Raw genomic sequence first — 22,815 nt, forward strand, 5'->3', positions numbered from 1 at the left:
AGAACGTGTCATGCAGTACTGACAAGACTCAATATGAAACGCATGTTCACCGAGGAATCAAACAATTCTTTTCATCATATAGGTGTGGAAAGGTTACACAATGTATATACTAAAAATACAAAACCAATGGCGATCGAGTGTGAGACCTCAAGGGTTATACTGTCTGTGTTGTTCATACTGTATAACCTTTTAAGGAAAATATGGTCTGCTTAAAAAATCTTTGAATTCATAGCTCACTTATCTAACATCCGATTTTGATGGAATTTCTAGGATTATGCTTTTCTGATTTTCCTCCATTTATTCAAATCCCTCTTTTCTCCGTGATTGACTTCATCTTCAATTGTTTTGTGTCAAGCCCATCCAGTCTACTTGTCTTTCTTGTCCTGTTTTAATATGTACTTTCGAAGTATTATTTCTTTATTCAAATCAAATTTCTACGATTATTACTGACCATCGTCGGTGATGTTTTGTGGAGAAGCCTTAGAAACCATGGCAAATGTAGCAGTGGAATTCTGATCCGGTTTCAATGAACCGGTTCCCGATTCCATTGTGGTTGGTGCCGGTTCGAATGTATTTGGTGTCGCTTCCTGGGCATTTGATGTCGGTTCAAATGTTTTCGGTGACGACATCCATGAGGCTATGTTAGAAAATCCATCGTTGTTGCGACATCGATACCCGGTCAAAGTTTCCTCACACCAACCAGTACTACATGGATTCCCCAAGCAATCTAAATTTATGAAACAATAATGAAATAAAATCTTTAAACATGGAAACGTATCCTTCTGATAAAACACATGTTAAACAAAACTAAAATGGTCCTGCTAAATTCGGGATGTAACTGAAATATTTGATAATAAATTAAAAACAATTCGTAAGATAATGATGATTTTAAAATGTATGGAATATTATTTTATAGAGCGTTTAGATTTTCTACGTGATGCATAATAATTACACCGGCTTTGATTAGCACGGCTATACCCTGAACGTTTCCTAGAGGAGTCAAAGAATTCCTTCGTGCCGTGAGCCATTTAGTTCACCTGGGTGGAGAATGGCGAATGTAGATAGACGCCTTGCCAGAGGACACGGGTACTGCACCGGGGTTTGATCCCCGGACATTGTGGTTCAGAGTCCGGAGACATATCTACTCAGCAACAACACTGCTACACATGGGTGTCGATCACGGGGGGGATGGGGGGATATATCCACCCCCCCCCAATATTTCAAGTGGGGGGATGGCCTGTATTATCATCCCCCCAATAATTTAGGGTAGAAAAATTATAATAATGATGATGAAAAAATGAAAAGTTTCATCATGATGATTATAGTGATGATTATAGTATGCCATCAATCAGTTTGTTTCCCTCGCAATTTGTGTATATTGTTATTAAATGAAAACATTCTTTTTCAGGACTATTAAACAGATGGGTGAAAGTTCAAGATGAAAAAGAATGAAATGTTTATGTATATGATATTTTCTAACACATGACATAAAAGGACCCCAACGAAAAACAACTTTTGTTGATAGGGTGTTCCATCCCACCAGTGGTGAATGAATTAATTCAAAAGGGTGGAAAAACAAACGGGAGTAAAAGGGTGGCAAGATAAATCGTCTAAGGAATGACCAGATAGCTATTAGAGTAATAGCCCCACCAATGAAAATATTTGGGGGGAACATATCGTTTTGCCCCCTCCCAATAATTCCGCATGTGCAACTAAAAATAAAATAAGATTGTAATGCTACACTGAAACCAGCAAGCGAGATTAAGATACCAACTCGATTTTGATCTAAACTCGTGCTCAAAATGTCTGCTTTTCAGATCGGAATATAAAAATTTTCAGCTCGCGCTTCGCGCTCGCATCATTTCTGTACCAAAACCCCATACTTTTCATGATTAAATAGGTGAATAGAATGTCCCGTTTTCAGTTCTATACCTCAAAAGAACTCCCGCTTCGATTTGCAATAATCTTTTGTTGGATATATATCTTGTTCTTTATTAAAAGCGTCCATTAAATTGTCTTTTTGTCCAGATCGAAATATTAAAATTTTCAGCTGACGCTTTGCGCTCGCATCTATTGTTCTTCTAGACACCCATCTTAATCATTGGTACCAAAAGTGCTTAGAATATCAAGCTTTCACGTCAGAATATAAAGAAATTTTAGCTCGCTCTCTAGTGAGATACATGTATCTATGCTCCTCATGAGTTACTACAAGCAAACCTAAACAGATACATTTTTCTTGTTTTCATGTCATACTAAAAATTTTCAGCTCGCGCTTCGCGCTCGCATTGTTGGTGAGGTTGAGATATGTGTCTCTTTCTCATGATTCATATATATATATGAGTTTGTTCGTTTTATATGATCGAGCGTCTTTGGAACGTTGATTCATGATTTTGCCCCCCCCCCCAATCTGAAAAATGGATCGATGCCCCTGTGTATACATCATGCTCAATCAACAGATCACTATGTACATGTTCCAGATAATTTTTGTCATTTTTTCTTTCGTATGAGTTTAGAATAGGCTTACTTGTAACACAAATTGAATTTTAAAAAATATTATATAAGTACAGTACACTACAACAATGAAGGAATTTCCAAGAACACCATGCATATGGAGCGTTGTGGCCCAGTGTGGAGCGTTGTGGCCCAGTGGATTAGTCTTCGGACTTTGAAACAGAGGGTCGTGGGTTCGAATCCCAGCCATGGCGTAATTTCCTTCAGCAAGAAACTGATCCACAGTGTGCTACACTCAACCCAGGTGAGGTAAATGGGTACCGGTAGGAAGTAACTCCTTAAAAAGCTGTGTGCGCTATGAACGCCTAGCTTAGCCGGGTAATATAGGAGCGCCTTGAGCACCTAACAAGGTGGATATGTGCGCAATATAAAAACCCTATATTATTATTATTATTATTATATCAATCACTCCCAAATGTCCTAACTTGTGATTTTAGTGTGGGTAATGTTGAAAGATCCCCATCCACAAGAACTTTTGTGTCATCATCCCCCCAACCAAGAATACTGATCGACACCCATGCTGCTACATAATAAAAGCCTTATATAATACCTGGGAATCGGCAGATGATGTGGTTGGAATGATGTCTCCTCTTTTGTTTTCTTCTGCATCCGTTACCACCTTGAGGTGACCCAGACATTAGCTTGGGAATGGTTTGCACGATATCAACTTCTCGGTAAGTCTTTTTCTTACAAGGAACGAAGTATGACATGGTGTAATTGAGACCGTACTCGACATTAAAACACGTTTTCTTCTGTTGTTGGGGGTTCCAATCGATCGCCTGTATCGCTCCTAAAGAAAGAGATGGGTATGTTGGTTGTCATTTTAAAATTAACGACGATTAACCAAAAGACTAATGATTGTAACGAATATGATTATGGTGATGATGATTGTGCATGATGATGGTGATGATGATGATGGGTGGTGGTGGTGGTGGTGGTGGTGATGATGACGGTGCATGATGATGATGCTGATGATGATGATGATAATGATGACAGTAATGATGAAGATGATGATGATAACAATGATGGTGATGATGACAATGATGACACTAATGATGAAGATGATGATGATAACGATGACAGTAATGATGAAGATGATGATGATAACAATGATGGTGATGATGACGGTAATGATGAAGATGATGATGATAATGATGATGATGGTGGTGATGAAGATGATGATGATGTTGTAGATGATGATGATCATCATGAAGATGATGATATGATGATGATGACGACGACGACGATGGCGATGATGATGATGTTGTAGATGATGATGAAGATCATCATCATGAAGATGATGATGATATGATGATGACGACGACGATGGCGATGATGATGATGATGATGATGATGATGATGATGATGATGACGAGACAATGGGTCGGTGGTAAAAAAAATGATATAAAAATAGTTCTTATATTCGATAGGTGATTTTGCACCACAAATTACAATCGTAAAATATATTGATAAACATACACTGGTAAGACACATCTCAAGCAGGTGTGTACATTCATTTAAATTTATTTCTTAAATTTGATTTAATGTAGATCTAGAAATTTACCTGTCAAAATTGCAGTCATTATCATGAACGTGATGTTGCTATCCATACCTATGTAGTTTTGTCTTGGCCAGCTGAGTAGGGGTACTTCAGTATATGTAGAGATGTTTTTAATTCTAATGGTTTTTTTTCTAAACTAGATAACGCTAATTCGAAGTCACACGATGTTACTCAATGGCGTACTCCCGAGGCTCGAGCTAAAATTTCGGCCCTCCCAGCCAGCTGTGGCCGTACTGATTTAAACAACATAATATTATAATGTATTGGGTGGTTCATTGATTCATTCTTCGCTATGGAAACTTTGATAAGTTACTCAAGGCCCTCGATCATGTGCGCTTGTGCTCCAAATGTCTGTTAGCTAACGCTCCATAACCCCCCCCCCCCTCCGGTCTTCACGACGGTAGATGCAGCTTCCCTGAGAGGTTGTATATATTATGTGCGATTCAACTTTCTATATTTCCTATATCCCTCATTTATGCCATTTTGCGCCCCGTTCGCCGGGTTCGGCAAGTCTTCTGTGATCACCCCCCCCCTTCTCCCGTACGTGATTTCACAAGCAATTAAGAGCTTTGTGACTATGATCCATGTTGTCGTTGGACCATTTGTTACCTGGAAACGTAGGAGATGCCTTTTACCATGGACCTACTAGAGAGTAGGTCCATGCTTTTACCCATCGTAATAAGTTTCTCCGCTAAGCTTTTCGGCTTATGTTATAATAGACAAAAACCTGTATCGCTATTGGTAGTTTGTCACGTATCATATTGGATTTTAGATTGTAGAATCATGAGCTTCGTGCTTTAATCACTATTTATTTTTTTTCTTTGCAATCGTCATTCTGTGGGCTTTTCTTTGTGTTTAATGATCCTCTTTATAAGTTTGGCTAAAGTCCTCTCTTTCCGGCAACCCCGTGCAATCTTTCTTTTCAACAAACATGATCCCATAAACAATGTGAGCGCGAAGTGGGACCTTATACATGTATATATATAGGCGTAAATAATTGAATCATTGACGCTAGATGTAGCTTCCAAGTATCTCTTTTATTGCTAGCTTTCGGCCAGTAGGGCCTTCATCAGGCCTATAATGCATTGAAACAAATAAAATAGAACAAAACCATACAAATAAAATCGTAATAACAACAAAGTAAATAAAGGGTAACAATTAAGGGTACAGAACAGAAGGGTTACAGTAAGATAACAAAAAATAACAACAGAGGGGGTTGAGTACAGAACAGAAGGGTTACAGTAAGATAACAAAAAATAACAACAGAGGGGGTAATGACTTAAACGAGATGGTGGAATACAATAGAAACGATTGGGAAACTTAAGTGTGTGGAAAGACAAGGTATTTAGTCGATTTGACAGTCCCATAGGCTCAATACACCAACCTAGAAATGTTCTTTCCGATGAAATTTTTTTCTTGATTCGTGTTCCTATGGGGTCCTAGAACAAATTCAGATTGGTTGCCCAAAGTTGCCGTTTGGGCAATTTTGCTAATTTGCATAAATCCAAAATGGCCGCCAGATGCCATATTGAAAACCTAACTTTTGAATCCCTTGCCCCAAAATTATGAGGAATTACTCTTTTTAGGGGTTTAGGGGTGTGTAGAACCCGATTTCTATTATCATTTTTGCAAAAAAGATCATCTTCAGGTCAAATCCAAGATGGCCGCCAGATGCCATCTTGAAAAATTGACTTTTAATTGATCCCCTTGCCCCAGAATGACGAGTAATACCTCTGTTTATGGGTTTTGGGATGTGTAGAATCTCTTTCTGCTATCTATCTTGCAATATAATGTCATCTTCAGGTCAAATCCAAGATGGCAGCCAGATGATGCCATTTTGAAAAATTAACTTATGATTCCTTTGTCCCAGAATTATGAATAATACCTCTTTCCGTGAGTTATTTCGTATGTTGATTCCATTCCTGTTAATAATTTTGCAATATTGGACCATCTTCAGATCAAATCCAACATGTTCAAGATGGCCGCTAAACACCATTATTAAAAAAAAAGACTTCCCGAGACTATTGAACCGTAAAGAAGTACTCTCCCTAAAAGCGTATACGCTTTCCTGAAGAGGTTAGCATTATGTGTAGGAGCTCATTTAAGAGGATTTCAGTAAGAATGATTCATTTCTTTTAATCACTCCATTTTTAGTTCGAAGTTTAGTCATGTCTAAGATGGTCAGAAAGTTGATAGATTTCGTCATTAACCGCTCACTTTAGATTGAAACAATTCAAGGTTCGGGCTATGATCTATTTCGGGAGTCCATATCATTTTTTTACATCCAACTATATTTTTCTAGTGAAAGGACTTCGAAGTGTTATTTGAATTAAAAAGTGATTTTTCAGAAAATTAGTTATCGTATTACCTTCCTTTATGATTATCGGACTTTTTGTCCTGACAAAGAGCCATTGACTTGGTTAGCAGGAGTGCACTATTTAGCCTCCTGCAGAAGATAGGCTCCCCCAAGACTGTTCCATGGTCGTATCATTCCATGACAGCAGTTTGGTACAACCAAGAAGATATCACTCTATCTCCTTGGTACAACGCTGGAACATCTGGTAGCTTCCCTCAGTTCCTGTGAGCAGTGGCGTGAAGCAAGGCTGCGCCTGGCCCTGACACTCTTTGGGATCTTCTTCTCCATGCTTCACCAGTATGCATTTGGCGAATGCACGGAAGGCTTCTATATCCGTACAGAGACCGACTACGTGCCAAAACAATGGTCAGGATGGTTGTCATTCGTAAGATGTTGTTGATCTTGCCTCTCAAGAAGCGGGAGGACAAGAAATAGTCATACAGCCGCCTGTCCTGTGCATATAAGGAGTTTGGATCACCCGGCCATCAGCCTGTGAGACAGAAATCCTGATCGACTCAAGACACTGACTGTCCTCCAGATATCTCAATCAACACATTCAACAGCATGCACTCGTCTGGTTGCGGAGGACTCTTCACCTACCTTGGATCGACTATCTGTCTCTAGCTTCTTTTCCCTGGACAATGAGATAAGCACCAGAATAGGATAATCTGCCACAGTCATGGCAAAGCTCCTGTACGGAAGTAAGTCCTGGAAAACGTACGCCGACCAAGAAAAGCGGCTAAACACCTTACATGTCAGCTGCCTCGGACGTATCATGCACATTGAAAGGCAGGACAAAGTGAAAAATACAGAGTCCCTTCAGCGTACGTGCTGGCATCCTCAGTTTATTCTCGCTCTCTAGTCAAAGGCGCCTCAAGCGGTTGGGGCATGTTCGCCGCATGAAACCTTGGTGAATCCCAGAAGCGATTCGCCAAGATGGTGTGAGCTGTGTGATTGGTCTCATCCCAGACACCTGCAAACGTGACATAAAACTTGCCGGCATAGACACTAACACTTATGAAGATGTAGATGATAGTCGCCATCCTATGTAGAGCTACTAAGTACAGGGGTCAAGACGTCAGAAAATAATCGGAATTGGCAGACCAAAGACCTAGGAGGAAGGCTAGGACAACATCTCTATCTAAACCTGCCTCAGCGTCATTCTCCGTCATCTGCACAAATTTGTTCTAGAGACTGCCACTTACAGCCACTCTAGAAAATGTAAGACCTAGCACTAAACCATCGTCTTTTAAGACGAACTGATGCCTACCAATAATTGGACACATTGATTTCGGAATAATATGGAGAAAACACTTTCAAATTCAAATAACACTCTAAAAGCCTCTTCAGTACAAAAGTATGGATAGACATTAAAACAACTAAAAATTCACGCGAAATGGATCATAGCCCAAACTTAAAGAGGGTTCATTCTAAGGTGAGCAGTTAATGCCGAAATCTGACATCTCAGATGTGACTCCACCTTGACCTAAGACTTGAGAATTAACAAAACAAATGAGTATTCTTACTGAAATCCCTTTACTTTAGCTCTTACACGTATAAGCCTCGGAATGTATTTTTTCAAGATGGCGTTAAAGCAAGGTTTCCACTTTGGCGAGTTGGAGTTGCGAGTCATACGCGAGCTGCGCGAGCTCTAACTCGCCTTAGCTCGCACAAGCTCGCGTGAAATTTACATTTTTTCCTGAAATTTGCTTCAGTGACAAAAGACTCAACATCGATTTCACTACGCTCGCTCTACGAGTGAACCGAGCGCGAAACGAGTCAGGCCGAGCTTAGTATGAGTTGCGGTGACCTTTATACGACTTAAAGCGAGCTATGAACGAGTTATACAGATTTTGTTACGAGTGATAAGAGTTTCATACGACCAAGGGGTGGGATATGCACATTTTTGGCACTCAAAGATGGATGCCGGCGGCGTCAACACCAAATCTTAACCGAATGTTAAGTTTTTGAAATGGCATCATAACTTAGAAAGTATATAGACCTAGTTCATGAAACTTGACCATAAGGTTTATCAAGCATTATTAACATCCTTCTTGAGTTTCAGGTCACAAGACCAAGGTCAGAGGTCATTTATGGTCAATGAACTTAGACCATGTTTAGGGAATCAACATCAAAATCTTAACCTACGGTTAAGTTTTTGAAATGTCATCATAACTTAGAAAATATATGAACCTAGTTCATGAAACGTGGACATAAGGTTATTAAAGTATATAAACATCCTGCTTGAGTTTCAAGTCACATGACTAAGGTCAAAGGTCAATTAGGGTCAATGGACTTTGGCCAATTGTGGTATTTGTTAAATTAACATTATAACTTTGAAAGTTTATGAATCTGATTCATGAAACTTGAACATAAGAGTAATCAGGTATCACTAAACATCCTGTGTGAATTTCAGGTCACATGTCCGAGGTCAAAGGTCAATGAACTTTAGTGATGTTCGGGTGATCTGTTGAATTACCATCATAACTTTGAAAGTTTATAGATCTGATTCATGAAACTTGGATATAAGAGTAATGAACTTTGGCCATGTTGGGGCATTTGTTGAATTACCATCATAACTTTGAAAGCTTATGGATATGATTCATCAACTTGGATATTAGAGTAGTCAAGTATCATCGAACATCTCATGCCAGTTTCAGGTCACATGACCAAAGTCAAAGGTCATTTAAGGTTATTGAACTTTTGCCATTTTGGAGATTAATACTATATTGCTGTCATAACTTTCAAAGTTTAGATACAGTTTATAAAAATAATGTGGATATAGGGGTAATCTAGTATCACTGACAAGTCTTAAGTCACGTGATCAAGGTCAAATGTCATTTATTGACAATGAACGTAGTATTGTATCATTGTATGAATGGTGTTTTTGTGAATAATTATTTCATAGTAGTTTTCAAAGTCAGCACTGCTACTATATTGGATAGCGTGATGCAGGTGAGACTGCCAGAGGCGCTCCACTTGGACCTTGTTTAGTTTGATGTCTTGTTCTTTTACCTTGGCTCTGCTCGTCATTGACCTCCTCTTCCGTTTCAATTGTCTCTTCCTGCACTTCTTCTACCCTTGTTTGAATGTCATCTTCTTTCGTTGTTTCCCTACCTGAATGGCCACAACTCTTGGATCTTTTGGATCGAGGCATATTTCTCTCCTTATTTGTTGAAAGTTGTAATAATGCAGTGGCAACAGCCTTTTTAAAAGTACGTGTACATTGCGTGGGTCAGTTAAAATGTGCTCTCACTTTAAAATAAACTCCTCAAAAAAGTTTGGAAATCCGACTTTAATCAAAACTCCCTCCTAAATATCAATTGTTATTAATATCAATGAATAGATCATTTAATTTTCTTTAAAATGATACCCTACATGATATGATTATGGCTCACATGGAGGTACAGTGCCTTGAAATGTGGGGCAAGGTCAAAATTCAAAATTAAGTTGCAAAGTGACACAATTATTGAAAGTCACTTTTCCCTTTTCCGTCGGGTGATGGGTAAATTTTTTAAGCGGTTTCTTTTGATTTTGATCGGTAATCCCGCCTCGGTTTTATTAAATATCAATGTTGAATTAATATCAATGAATAGATCATTTAATTCTCTTTAAAATGATACTTTCCATGATATGATTTTGGCTCACATGGAGGTGCAGTGCCTTGAAATGTGGGGCAAGGTCAAAATTCAAAATTTGCAAAATGACACAATATTGAAAGGCACTGTTCTTTTCTTCCATGATGATGAGTGAGATTCTCAGCAATTGTTTTCATGCACCTTAACATCAACATTCAAATGGAATCTTACACACCTCTGCACAAGCAAACACACAACAAAAAAACATAAACCACAACAAAACATTATGAAATGAAAAAGCAGGGGTTTGATTTGAATGGATTTTCATCTTTATTGACACAGACAAAAGAATCATGTTCTGTATTGACCCTTCATGATTATTTCTGCTCGTTTTGCAGCTTTTTACTTCAGACCTCATCCAACACTTTTCAATTTTGCTCTTTTTTTGATGGCATGATCATAACAAGCATGGGATCATTTTAAAGAGAATCAAATGATCTTTTGAAAGATATCAAATATGCATTGCGTAAAATTTGGAGTCGGGAGAAATTAATGGCCAAACTCAGATTTCCAAACTTTTTTGCTCGTTTTGCAGCTTTTCAATTCAGACTTCATCTAACACTTTTGAATCCTGCTCTTTTCGTGATGGCATGATCATAACAAGCATGGTATCATTGTAAAGAAAATTGAATGACCTTTTAAATGATGTCAAATATGCAATGTGTACATTTTGGAGTTGGGAGAAATTAATGGCCAAACTCAGATTTCCAAACTTTTTTTGAGGGGTTTATATGTGGGGAAAATATAGATCACTGGACATTTATCATTCAGCTGGCATGCCTCTGAGCACTTGCAACGCACTCGGAATAAACTCATACAAAACTCGCTGTAACTCGGGGTGCTCGATCTAAAGTCGCGCTAATCTCGTGGGCAACTCCACTTGACTCGTAAAACGATCGCAATGCTCGTATCTCGCTCTTGAAAACTCGGAACGCACTCGCGTATACTCAGATGTGACGAGTTATTACGAGTTATTGTGAGTTTATCTCGAGCTTCTTACGAGTTATTGCGAGTACTGCGAGTATATAACGAGTTTAGGTGAGTTCAGCACGAGTTACAGCGAGTTAGCAAATTTTTTGAACATGTTCAAAATTTTTGAAACTGCTCACGACTTCAAGGAGAGTTGTCCCGAGCTTGAACGAGCTCCGCCGAGCCATGCCGAGTTGTCGCGAGTTATCCCGAGTTTCATGGTGAGCTTTATGCGAGTTATCGCGAGTGCCTCATTTTGGCAACTCGCTATAACTCGCCATAACTCGCGATGTTAACTCGCCAAAGTGGAAACCTTTTTAGGCGGCCATCTTGGATTTGATCTGAAGATTTTCCTTTATGCAAAATCACAGCATAAATTGAATCAACATACCGAATGACTCACGAATAGAGTTATCATTCATGATTCTGGGGCAAAGGGTTCAAAAGTTAATAATTCAAGATGGCGTCATCTGGCGGCCATCTTGGATTTGACCTGCAGATGACATTGTATTGCAAAATAGATAGCAGAAATAGATTCTACACACCCAAAAACCCCGAAACAAAGGTATTACTCATAATTCTGGGGCAAAGGGTTCAAATTATTTTTTTCAAGATGGCATCTGATGGCGGCCATCTTGGATTTGATATGAAGATGACCTTATATTGCATAAGTAATAACAGAAATGGATTATACACAACCCTAAACCCCTGAAATTAGTTATTCCTCGTCAATTTGGGGCAAGTGGTTCAAAACTTAGGTTTTTAAGACGGCATGTGGCGGCCATTTTGGATTTATGCAAATTAGCAAAATAACCCAAACGGCAACTTTGGGCAACCAAGCTGAATTTGTTCTAGGACCCCATAGGAACATAAATCAATAAAAAAACTTCATCGGAAAGATCATTTCTAGGTTTAGAAAATGTCAAATCGACTAATTTGCCGGCATTGAAATTAACTTGGGTTTATGTGCATCTGGAGGAGTAGTAAGTCTTGTGTAGTTAATACTGTGAATAAACATAGAGGATAATGTTTCATGTAAAATGACAACTCGTTTCAGTGTAATTCTATATCTTGTATTTGAGTACATATATATATATATATATGTATATACAGTGCGTATAAAAAAATGTTTACACTTTGAAAAAGCCCTGGGAATAAAAAATAAAATTCAACATATGGGTAATTTTTTCACATCCTACGGGTATACAGATTATCTTGTTTTTAACGACAGTGACTCATTTTCAGATTTCATTGACGTTTCATCTGGTTTAATTTGATCGTATAATCTTACAGTCGAGAGTATCTACCAACCGATTCTCTTCTACGCCGATTCTCTGTACTACGCGATGAAGGGATTGGGTACCAATGATGATAAACTCATCCGAATCGTCGTGGGCAGATCCGAGGTTAGTACTTTATTCGTATACAGGAAAGCCACCCCCCCCCCCCCTAACATGCCTAAACGAGTGAGTCCGGAAAAAAAATGTTCACCAAGTTTCGCCAATTTAATGAAATATCATGTCTATAATTATCTTATTGTTGTATTATACAAAATTATTGTATTATACAAAACTCATGACTGAAAGAATATCTTCTCCAGAATAATTTGATACCCTTTTTATGTGGTTCACGCTTGGATAAATTAGGAGGTATTATTTGTTGAGATGTGGATTCGATTTGCGCCAAAGTATATACTAGTATAGGCATGAATGCAGTGAATTGATACACTCTAAAAAATATTGGGTAAAAATGCTCCATGAGGGTAATTATGCATCCAACCAACATTGGGCATTTCTTTGTTTTTTTTTATTTATCCAGTGTGATGAAAATTTTGCTCATTCTAAAGCAATTGCTGCTTATTCTTTAACCTTACTGGATAATATGCTTCCCGCATTGGGTAAAATACTGCCCCAAATTGGATGGATACATAATTGCCCTCGTGCTGGTTAAAATTTTACCCAATATTTTTTACAGTATACAGATGTCCATGAAGTCATAATCCTATACATGCTCCATAAGTTGCAGTAAAATTCAGTGCAAAATGCTTTTACAATTAAGCTAACATTTGAATAGATACTGAAAGGCCTTTATTAAAGAATTACCATGTTAAAGTTTGAAGAAAACAATATTTTACAATGTCTTTTACCATGTTTGCTGGAATGCCCATTACTTATTACGCACTCTCTTCATCATGTTCTTTGTTTTAGATCGATCTGGCTTCTATAAAGGTGATGTTCATGGAGAAGCACGCTACACCGCTAGCTACCATGGTCACTGATGATACCAGTGGAGACTATAAGAACGTGCTTCTTGGTATCATCAACGCCAATGAGACGGCCACCACTCAATCGACAACCAACTAGTCATCGCATTAACTAGTCAGCACATCAAATATTCAGTATATCACCAAGTCATCACATGTTCAGCGCAACAATTAGTCATCATATCAAATAGTCAATACATCAACCAGTCAATGCACCAACTAGTCATAGCATATCACCTCATGAACTAGTCATCCAACCAACTAGTCAGCATATAAACTTGTCATCACATCAAATATTCAGTGGCGGCACCAGTGGAAGATGGGGGGGGGGGGGTATGGAGACATCCCCTATAGTTGAAATGCCCTTTCCCCTCCTTTGTCCCGAGGCAAACTCTGAAAAAGTAATGAAGGGGATACAAATGGAGATTAATCCGGCCTTGCACCCGCTTCATTATTTCCATTTGCCCTCCATTAGCCCAATCACTATACAACATCCTAGTATTGCCGCTACAAATAATTGTCACATCAACTACAACCAGGGGCGGATCCAAGATTTTCCAAAAGGGGAGCACATTTTCCTATGAAAATTTGACAAGTAAAAAAAATGATTTTTTAATAGGTTTTCACCTAAAATCGGAGGTCATTTTGTCGGCAGAAAATTTGAAAAGCAAAAGAAAGAAAACAAAGGTCCTCACTTTCAAAGGGGGAGGGGGCACACTTGGGTAAAAGCGGTAGATTTACTTTACAAATTTTGATTATGGCTCTCAAAAAGGGGAGCAGGTCTGGCTATGCCCCCCCCCCCTGGATCCGCCAGTGACTACAACTTATTCATCATTTCAACTAGTCAGCATATCAACTAGTCTTCACATAAAATGATCATCACATCAACTAGTCAGCACATCACCTAGCAGTACATCAACTAGTCAGCATATCGAATAGTCATCACATCAGCCAACGGACTACTGCATGCGTTTGCCATACCAGGTTAAGACTTGAAGTGCTTTGGAGCACATGTAAATACTTTTCCATTTTAAGTAATAAAGCAATATATATTATACATTTTAATCGATTGTATAGACTCATAAAGATTGAATTTCTCCTTACGAATATTCAAAGGCATATATCACATATACGCTAGGTATTCCTTTAATGAAAATGTATTTTACTGGTATTATAATTATAATTGTAAGTATGTTACATCGGACAAAACTTTGTGAATTTTTAAATTTTTGCAATGGGATATGGAATTTATTTATTGATGAGCCTGTATGAGAGAAAAGAAACCCTAATGTGAAAAAAACATTGATCAAGATTTATTTGAAAATGATTTTATTTCCTCTTTTGATGGCATGAATGAATGTATTCATGAAAGTATTTTATCCTCTTCGGTCATTTAAAAGGTAAACATTGGAATTGTGGTTCTATTAGTCTACACTTTTTTGAAATTTTGCATTATATTACATATATATATCATTGCAAAAATTATGAAAATCGCTTGATTGAATTAATTTTCTCTTTTATTAATTCCAAAATTTCGATCATATACAATAGCTTTGAATATTTGATTGTTCGTACAAAATTAGATTATCTAAATATTAATTATTTTTCTCTGGAAATATAATTATATATAGCTGTATAAGGTAGATAATAATCGTAATGAAAATAAATAAAGAAGGGAAGCCAAAATAAAGAATTTGAATAGTTTTCTGTTTAGTGTTTTTGGGTTTCCTGGATAATCTATATGTATTATATAAATATATAAATTCCTTTGGAGATATTATATAAAGTAGAAAAAAGTCAAGATGAAAAAGAATAAAGAAGGGAATAGTGAAACATTTTGAATAGCTTTTTTTGGGGGGAGGGGGGGTTTCCATGATTATCTATGTTATCCCACACTCTAAAAAAGGGAACATGCATGTTTGGTGGGGAAAATGAAGCCAAATATTGTGTAAATTTACCCGATGTTTCGTTGAAATTAACCCATAAAACTAGCACTTTGCATAATATGGGACAGAATCTTACCAAACTAGCCTGCATGTTCCCTTTTTACACAATATTGGGTAAATTTTACTCAATATTTTTTTTAGAGTGTACAGTAACACCAACGAAACCGACTCCACAGCGATTGAATTAATCGAGTGGCATATCATTGGTCGATTTAGTCTGATTGGTGTGACATTGGCATTAGGGAGTTTTTGCACTAATTTTCGACAAAGACCTCCCAGCTCTTCATTGTCATTTGACTGGCAATTCCAATATATTTACTGTGTCCTTGAATTCGCTCTGCGTTGCCAATGCGAAAACTCGCTATTATGTCTCGGTCGTTAGTCGATCATCACATGCAATAAACCTGATATGAACGGCTTTATGACGAAAAGGGGAAAGTGCATTTTAATATCTGTGAGGCTACCATATCATTGTTTTCGGTGTTTATTGATCAAGAACCAAACGATGAACTTTAAGGAACGTGTGACGCATGATACTGATCACTCTACATTCTCGATTACTCATTCTACGTACATACAGATGAAAAACTTGTGATGAGCGTTTTGATATACAACCTACACACACAGAGGTCTCATCTAATATTATTGTTACATCGTAGGAAATATAATACATATAATGAATTAAAACAAATAGCCTTTGAAATTATATAGTATGTAATATCATGTAAATATGATATTATTTTTAAAAGTAAAATAAACGTTTGTTTTATTCAATTTTACAATATAATCTCTACATTTTTTGTAAACATAAATTCATACAAAAATCAGTTTATCATGAAGAATATAAATATGTATATGTTATGTGTATAGAAAAAGGCGTAAGGCCCTAATAGCAAAGGCTTGTGGCGGATTCACCGGTATATAAATAAAATAAAAAAAATAAAAAACAATACAAAGAAAAAAGGGCAGAGAAAAAAAGGAGAAGGGAGGGGAACGTGGTGTTATTGCGTGATATCACATGATAATGATTATGCATTATAAACATCTAAAATGATTTGTTATAGGGTTGAAAAGAATCCTATTTTATTGATTTTTGTCATTTTCAGAATTTTTTCACTGTATGCAGATCATAGAGATATATATCCTAGAATATATATAAATATTTATATATATATCGCTCGGCCAAAAGTAAAACATAGTAACGGAGCATACAAAAGTCTACGAATCAATAACATTTTTCTCGCTACATGCGGTCTATAGCTCACATAACTTATGACAACAGTTCTGGAATGAGATGTGATTCTCCTTTAGAAAATATATAGATTCCAAATGATATAGAGCAGTTTAATTTGAAAATTAATTGAAAGATCCTGACTTCAAAATTATATAAACATTGAGAAAATGTTATATTTTCAAATTTAAGCTCATTTCCAGATTATAATCACAATTATTTTTTTTTAATTACCACACAATATCATCCGTATATACATGCTTGACTTTATAAACATTGTAGTGCTCACTGTGTAACGCTCTTGATCCACAAAGCTAGTACGTGGCAACGGCCCGTATTCTGAAGTCAGGTTTAACTTAGACCATGGTCTAACTCTTTGCTAAAATTATGGGAAGCCAAAAGTGTCAAAATTTTTATTAAGTTGTATGTTTTTTACGTTTACTGTGGTCTTTCCTGATTCATCGAGGGTGAAGACAATCATATTTATACTTCCTAGACAATTATGAATGATTTGAGAGCCAAATGAGCTGAAATATGATATCTCTACTGTTAGTGACTTATGTAACAATTGGCTATCCATACTTTTAACCAAAACTTTAAACCGGACTTCAGAATACGGGCCATTGTGAGTAGCTTCTCCATTCAGTTTATAGTAAAAAAAAATCTCTCGATTTCAAATAAAAACTACTTCTCCTCACAAGGTTTTATAATAATAATAATACTACTACTACTACTACTACTAATAATAATAATAATGATAACAATAATAATAATAATAATGATAATAATGATGATAATAATAACAATAATTATAATAATAAAAGTAGTAGTAGTAGTAGTAGTAGTAGTAGTAGTAGTAGTAGTAGTAGTAGTAGTAGTAATGATAATAATAGTAATAATAATAATAATAATAATGAAAATAGACATTTATAAAGCGCCATCATCAAATCTAGAAATAATCTTTTCCGAAGTGCATTGTTATTGCCCCAGCTTTAGCTCGAGCTGCTTTCCAGTGATCAGGGCGTTAATCCTGTCGGGTACCCATTCACATAACCTGGGTTGGGTGCAGCAGCATGTGGGTAAATTTCTTGCCGAAGGAAAACACGCCATGGCTGGGTTTCGAACCCACGTCCCTCTGATCGAAAGACGAGAGTCGTAACCACTACTAGACCACGACACCCTCAAAAACTGAATGAAACTCTTCTGTAGTTTCAGTTTTTCCCAGCATATGGATAGTTCTAATATTTGTATTTCCAATGTTCTATTGTAATACCGGGGCAGCGTCAGGCAATTTCGAAGGGGGGGGGGGGGGTATGACGAACATAAGATGACATCAGTAACTTCACTCACTCTAAAAACAGTTAACCCAATATTGGGTAAAAAGGGAACATGTATGCTTTCTGGGTAAAATGATGTACCAAAATATTTTGTAAATTTTACGCAATGTTGCGTTGAAATTCACCCTTTAAACTTGCATTTTACCCAATACGAGGCAAAAAATTACGCAGCAAACATGCTTGTTCCCTTTTTACCCAATATTGGGTAAATTTTTACTCAATATTTTATAGTGCTTGAACAGTGGTGCATGGCAGTATAAAGAAGTTGTGAGACCCAGTCCTCCATCTTCCTTTCTGTTCCCCTTGCCCCCTATTCGTCCTATGTTTTCACTACTTGAAAAAAGTCTTTGGGGCGTGCGGTCGCCCCCCCCCCCCCCCCCCCCCGTGGTGACGTCCCTGTTTTGATATTAAAAACTATACTCTCCTCACCGCCTCCTTTGACGAAGTATACTAGGTAGGCAAATTTACGAAAGTATAAGCACAAATGACCGATTGTAGTGAATACTTTGAGAAATTATATCTAAATAATAGGCCTGGATAATCACAAATCGAAAGATGAGACTGGTTTTGAATTTTCACTCAATAATACAGTCACCAAAGCTAGAAGAAGTTTCTACTCGAATCCAAATTAAGGCCCTTGAACTTTTGCGTTGAAAGCCGGATTTTTCGCAATATATACTACGGAGACACACTCTATATATACAACGCACCATATCCTTTACATGCAAGTCAAATCACATTTGCCGAGAGCTGAGAAGCTTTTGTCGAAAGTTTATGGACCGGCACGTACAGCATCGGAATCTCTTGACTCTGGACAACGACGTATTTGCCATTGTTCGTCCGATGCAAATCTTCCGGAAATCTTCGGATGATCTGCTGTCCCAGTCCACCAACTCTCGACAAAAGCCTCTCAGCTTTCCATTGTGATTTTAATTGCATTTTCAAAGGAATCGATGCGTTTTAGAGAGTGACTCCGTAGTAAATGCGAAAACTCAGATGACGCTATCATGGCTATCGGCTCACCTTTGATGTATTTGACAGACAGTAGCAGGCATGTTCGTTCGATTTGCTTCTTGAAAATTACACGGGCAGATTATCCACTTGTAACTCATTTGCGAATCCCGCTGTATTACGCAGTCATAGTTTCTAGGATTGTCACTCGGCGGTTCTCTTTTATGCCAATCTAATAAAAAACAGACAAATAAACAGAAAGATATGAAAAGTAAGTATCTATATTTCATCAAAGTTTTAAAATTATTTTTTCAATTTTTCACTATAGTCATGTACTATGTTTAATACTTGGATGTGAACAGCTGTAGTGTAGGATATACCGTACATCCATATATTTGTCTGAAACAGTGGTAAGGCGGCAGATAAGTCCACTCCAATGCATGCTATAGATCCTATCGAATTTTCAGTTGCACAACATAACACAATAAAAACTATTAATGCGCTCAGTTTAGCCATCTGTGCGTATCTAAGCTCTTACAGATTTGTTTCACCCAAAGACCTTATAATATATTACTAGACCGAAAGCTGCGTGCGCGTTCAGCACAAAACAAATGAGATTAGGCTCCGCCTACCGCGATCATTTGAAGACAAAAATAAGCCCTCATTGACATTCATGAGCATGAAGATATTCATAATCCGGCCTTTTCATTGGCTAGGAGCGTCATTAATACGCGATTTCCCCGATTCTTTGTCATCGATACTAGTGGTATCGTGTTACAGAATTAATTATTCATTTGACCTCATTACGTCATCTAATTTATTCATTCTGAAACTTTTCTTTCCACACAAAAATGGACCTACGAACACTCCGGTGAGTACGTATAAATTGATATAACCACATTAATTCAGTGGACTATTTACACATTTCACACTGTATTTTGTGATCTTAGGTTATTTCTTTAACTAATTAGAGAGTTTGATATCATTCTTCTGTTAAAGAAAAGCAGAATTTGGTCTTTGAAATTGAAGTTAGATTGTCATCGTCGCCCGGCCCAGTGCAGCCTGTATGTTGCTTTTCAGTGGTTATGCCGCTGTGTCAACCACATGTATTTTGTACGGGCTCCTAGCCGGCTGGGCATCGAGAGAAAATCGGGCCGGGAGCCCACGATTGATTAAAATAAGAAGAATGAAGCTTCTTTTTGTACACTGTATAACGTTAGATCTAGAGGGAGATCTGCATCTATCTTCAGTAGATCGAGACTCAGTCAGGAATAGTCTGTGAAGCGGAGTGTGAAAGAAGATATGCCTGTCATCATTGTGTAAATCCTCACTAGATTCTCGTCAGTTTCAGATATCAAATTTATTTTGCATAACTTCAGGCTTCTTCTGCATTTAGCCCCCCCACCCATTTTAATTCTTATTGTTATTTATAATATATAGTTAGACTCGGTATTAGAAATAACATGCTGCTCTGCATGTTTGTCTTACTCTTATTATCAATAGATCAAGATCTAATTTTTAACATGGTTAACAGAGCCTAGTCTTGCTTCCTAATTTTACTTCATCTGTTTATGTTATTTTTATCCATCGATGCTTGTACGTAGATCTAACGTTAGGCCTACCTAATTCAAATCTATTATCTAGTCATCTAACTTAGTTTTACTTTCCCAACCCTCGACACGTACCCCCAGGGCTTAGGATCTAGGTCTATAATTTTAGGCCTAGATGTAGGTCTGGGCCTAAACGACTACATTTACATGTATGACTATGACTATGAGTATGACTGTCAGTGGACCAAGGAGATCTATCATCTAGATCTACTCTCGGTAAATAATGGCAATGAAGGTTTAGCCAGGAATAAAAGTCAGACATCAAAAATTTCTAAATCGATATACATCTAGGTAAAGTCATCGAAGAGTTAGCTTTACATTCTAGGTCTAGATAGATCGAGAGTCTATTGATAGTCTAGATCTAGACCTTATTTAGATACATGAATGCTGTCACGAAGCACTGATTCTGGTTGGACTATAGATCTATACTTTTTTACAAATAGATCTAGACCTAGTGCATGAGATTATGAAATTATGTTGTTAAAATCAAATGAATTAAGTTTCGGAATAAAAAGATGCAGATTTTTTTTTTTTTTTTTTTTTTGGGGGGGGGGCAGACATGTGAAAAAATTTAGAGAAACCTAAAATTCAGAAAGCGAGGGCCTGAAGCGACCAATATTACCTAGGGCCGTTTTGTGCATTTTCTAAAGTAAATTGAAGGATGTCATGCAATTCTCTTTTCGATGAAGGTTTCACATTTCAGCTCTTACCCAAACCCCTCCCCCTATACATACGGCCATGAAAAAGATCACTTCTTATTATTGTTCTCTTTTCTTTCACAAACAGGTTGAGTTTGAAGAACAAGAAAAACAGTAGAGGTCTACCTATATGGTTCAAGATGATGATCATAAGTGCATGCATCATTTTGCAGATTCTCATCCAGGTATAAAACTTAAACTAACCCATACAAAATTACAGATACATTACATGCATTGAATGTTAACCATGTTTACATTAAATAAAAATAATCCGAGCCACAAAGAGGTAGGATCTGTAATGAATATAGACACTTCTTAAATATACAGGCTCTCGAGTCTAAAATAGAACCAATGCCAAAAGTTATGTACCTTGGGCAAATTTATAAAATACCGGTAAGGTCATGTCCTAGATCTACTAGTAATTAAATGGCCTTTTTATTTCCTATTTGTTTTAAACAAAGCAATATCTATTTTCCATATTTTACAAAAATTCATTTTATTCATTCTTTAGTGTGATATTCATATTTCATATTTGTAGATTTACGATTTTTTTTAAATCTTGTTATTTTACATTTTGTCCAATAGGATGATGCAGTTTTACAATTTCCATGGAGGTGATTGATGATAATAAATAATTGGTGAAGTAGGCCTAATAGAACAGCGACTAGACCACAAAGAGAAATACAACCTACAGCAGTTATATGAGTGAGTTAATTAGTGAATATTGTTAATAATGGAGGTTGTTCACATTTTTTTGGCAACAAATAGACCTGCCTTTGAAAAACCCATTTCAATTTTGTTTTTAGATTATAGTTAGTGTCGTTTTTAATCACAGATCAAAATATTCTGTGCAACAAAACATATCAACTTTAATTCTGACTATTTATATATTTTACATATGTTGATTCATATATTCAGATTTATGAGAAATCTCTGACATTTTTTCATAGAGTACATGTAGTTATAATGGAGAGTGGTATGTAAACTGTATAGAACAGGTTTAAGTGATATGCTTTATGGAAGTACAAGTTTATAATTAGTAGAAGTAAGATTTCCTGTTATGTGTTGAAGAATCATATACGGTATATGTATAGTCTCACTTTTCTTAAAACATTTATGTTTTATAAATCACGACAATTTTAATTTAAATTCATTGATTTTCTTTCTCTATTTTTTCAATCTGCAGGACTGGTGTAACAGATGTTTTCATTCAAGAAATCCAACAATTCAAGAGTCTGACTTAGGAACCACTTGATGAAGATGGAAAAGGTTTTTTTTCCAAGTCCAATTTTTCAACAACAAAAAAAAATTATTATCACAACCCAAAATTCATGACGTATGAAATTTCTTGTTGATTTTCATTAAAACTGGTTGCAAAAGGAGAAGCTATAAACATACAAATAGGAGCGGCGGAGTGAAGTTGAAAGTGGGGGGGGGGGGCATAGGAAAAATGTTGTATTACGTGATATTTTTAAGAAGTTGCGAGCGAGCAAAATTTTGACATTTAAAAAAAAGATCTAAAATATTCAGAATGATATATTTCACCCTTTTCTCTTTTTTTTTTCTTGGTCGTGTTTTTTTTTTTTTTTTTTTTTTTTTTTTTGTTGGGGGGGGGGGGGGGGCAAGAGTCCTTCAAGCCCCCCCCTCCATCTGTACGAAACTGCTTATATACCCCCACTCATGAATTATTAAACTTAATGCACAAAGGATTTCACTCATAAGTATATTATCGAAATGAGAATAT

General features: G+C 36.8%; 2 long non-coding RNA genes across 3 annotated transcripts; both read left to right on the plus strand.

Moving 5' to 3' along the window:
* The first annotated feature begins 12,328 nt into the window (after positions 1-12,328).
* Positions 12,329-14,991, plus strand: LOC129280245 (uncharacterized). The gene is made up of 2 exons (XR_010296311.1): positions 12,329-12,441; positions 13,243-14,991. It is a non-coding gene; the product is annotated as an uncharacterized LOC129280245 (long non-coding RNA).
* Positions 14,992-19,616: 4,625 nt separating this feature from the next.
* Positions 19,617-22,502, plus strand: LOC129278257 (uncharacterized). 2 transcript variants are annotated; one of them, XR_010296331.1, is made up of 4 exons: positions 19,617-19,638; positions 21,160-21,256; positions 21,657-21,776; positions 22,258-22,502. It is a non-coding gene; the product is annotated as an uncharacterized LOC129278257 (long non-coding RNA). The 2 variants fall into 2 exon arrangements; XR_010296330.1 differs by lacking the exon at positions 19,617-19,638 and having other exon boundaries at positions 21,098-21,256.
* Positions 22,503-22,815: the final 313 nt, after the last annotated feature.

The sequence above is a fragment of the Lytechinus pictus genome, chromosome 17 (genome assembly GCF_037042905.1).
Source record: "Lytechinus pictus isolate F3 Inbred chromosome 17, Lp3.0, whole genome shotgun sequence".
In the NCBI taxonomy this organism is placed as follows: Eukaryota; Metazoa; Echinodermata; class Echinoidea; order Temnopleuroida; family Toxopneustidae; genus Lytechinus; species Lytechinus pictus.